The sequence below is a fragment of the Neophocaena asiaeorientalis genome, unplaced genomic scaffold, assembly GCF_003031525.2.
Source record: "Neophocaena asiaeorientalis asiaeorientalis breed wild unplaced genomic scaffold, Neophocaena_asiaeorientalis_V1.1 scaffold230, whole genome shotgun sequence".
NCBI classification, from domain to species: domain Eukaryota; kingdom Metazoa; phylum Chordata; class Mammalia; order Artiodactyla; family Phocoenidae; genus Neophocaena; species Neophocaena asiaeorientalis.
The window spans coordinates 5,926,317-5,928,966 of NW_020175186.1; the positions used below are offsets into that span (position 1 = coordinate 5,926,317).

Genomic DNA, 2,650 nt, shown 5'->3' on the forward strand with positions numbered 1-2,650 from the left:
AAAAAAAAATATATATATATATATATATATACATTACTATATATAAAATAGATAAACAACTAGGACCTACTGTATTGTAATTGGGAATTATATTCAGTATCTTCTATAATCTACAATGGAAAAGAATTTGAAAAAGAAAAAATATATATGTATAACTGAATCACTTTGCTGTACACCTGAAACATTATAAATCAACTATATTTCAATTTAAAAAGAAGAAGAGGGCTTCCCTGGTGGCGTAGTGGTTGAGAGTCCGCCTGCTGATGCAGGGGACACGGGTTCGTGCCCTGGTCCGGGAAGATCCCACATGCCGCGGAGCGGCTGGGCCCGTGAGCCATGGCCGCTGAGCCTGCGCGTCCGGAGCCTGTGCTCCGCAACGGAAGAGGCCACAGCAGTGAGAGGCCCGCGTACCGAAAAAAAAAAAAAAGAAGAAGAAGAAACCAGCTCTGCTGTCGCCTTGATCCCTAACTTCTAACCTTCATAATAGTGACAAAATAAATTTCTCTTATTTAAAAAATAAACACAAAAACAAGATTATCATGTTCTTGGGTCAGAAGCAGGAGAGAGTCAAAGCAGAATTTTATTCTCTGAACTTTACAAAATGAAGATGCAGCCTGCAATTCAGCTTTGATTAACTATAGGGATAAAAATATGCCAAAAAAAGAGAGCAGTAGAGCTGAACTCATAGGTGGAAGTGAGGACAAGGTTAGAATTTCTTTACTTGTAAAAGCAGTCTCCAACTCCCCAAGCCCACACACACTTTAAAGAAGTGTACCTAGGAATATCTCACATTTGTGATAAATACGCAGCATGTAACTTTTGGCTGAGATGAGTTACTAACTTGTTGGTGAATGGACGTCTGATGTCACAGTATCTCCCTGTAGAAAGAGCCCTAAAACTCATGTAAGACCTGATTTCTGACTGGGGAAACTGGAATCAGGTACAGGCAATCACAATCCCGCTCAACAGGTATAGGTGAGCAGAGTAGAAAAGAGGAGCAAAATTAAAGGATCAAACAGAAAACGAAAATTTCCCCACAAAATAGGTCTTTGAACCCATATTCTAAGATATATAAGAAATCTATTTCTAAGAAAGTAAATAAAGTCTAAATCAGACCACAGAGGAGGCATTGCAAAAAAATCAGTTTTACAGGACAGGGTAACAAGATTTCAAAATAATATTTAGGAATCTCAAAGATACAAATGAAATAATAACATTTAAAATAAAAGCCTGATAAACATGAACCATTTTCAAAGTGAAAAAACATTAGCACTAGGTCCTATAAAAACAGCTGCAAAACTTGAAAATATGGTTATTGAAATAACAACATAAAACTATAAATGAGGTGAACCTTTGTATAGCTATGATTGAAAAGATAAATCACATCATGGAGAAAAATAACAAAGAATTCACTAAGAAATACACACAGAGAAACAAACATATGTATATAGTCTCTTTTACCATCCTCAAAGAATTTCTATATTAATCTCATATTTATGGAATCAGGCAAACAACACTTGTATCTTAAAGACCCCACAATTGATGCCATATGCAAAACCATTATCAGGTCTAATATCCTGGATTAAAACAATAAGAAAAGTATTGAGAGTTTTCATATTCCCCCATAATCTGCTTTCAAAAAATCCAGGGGAAATAAAACACAAGTATGACAGGAATCACTTTATTTCTGAAACTCTTAACAGTTAAGTTGTATCAGCTGTTTTGAACTCCAGTACTATACTTTAATTAGAAATAAAACGTAGGTTAATCTAAAAGAAAAACTTGGATGCATTTTTTAAAAAGAAAACTTTTAGCATGGTGAAAATGTGTGATTGTGGTTAGTCATTTGTTCATATCTAATTGGTCAATAAATGGGATGCATATCTTTTGTTGTAAATGTGTGAGTGAATAAAAGGTATATATAACCACAGCTGTCTCTCCATTTCTCTATTACCCAAACACATTCATACATGTGTGGGGATAGATACATTCCTACGTGTGTGTGCTTGTGTGTATGTATATATATACATACATACATACCCACAAAATATCCTACTGAATCTAATTCAGGAATGTCATTTTTTTTAAGAAACTATATTTTCTGTCAATCTTATTTACATTTTCTGTTTAAGGTTCTGTGGAAGAACAACTTAAGACCACTCAGTGGCTGTTCCTACCTGTTCAGTGGCCTGAGCAGGGGAAGCTGCAGTCCAGTCCCCAGTAGTGAGCTGAGCGCCGCAGTCTTCACGAGGGAACTGCTGGATGGCCACAGAGGGCACCTGCAGACCTGTCTGCAACCTCAGGTAGAGTACAGTAAATTCTTGGGAGCTGGAGCAGTCCATTCACCTGGAAATTCCTCCTGGGTCACACCCTTTCCAGCCACCGCCAGCTCTTCCTTTTCAATCTCTTCAGCACCTCTGTAGAAGTAGAGATCAGGCTGATCTGACCCCGGGGGTTCATGGGAGACAGTGCCACGCATGCGCAGATCTTCCCGCGCAAGCATCCACCACATCAGACCCACCGAGTGCGCTCCCTTTTTAGGATCTTACATCAGGATACATCAAGTTAGTCTGAAAACAGGCCAAGTAATGCCTGAGAGGTCCAGGAGTAAGAAATAATGGAGAAAAGCAGAAGAAAACACAGGCCATTT

General features: G+C 38.1%; 1 pseudogene; it reads right to left on the reverse strand.

Moving 5' to 3' along the window:
* Positions 1–2,150: 2,150 nt before the first annotated feature.
* The window catches only part of LOC112412877 (40S ribosomal protein SA pseudogene), a 3,337-nt pseudogene continuing 2,837 nt past the window's right edge, over positions 2,151–2,650 (reverse strand).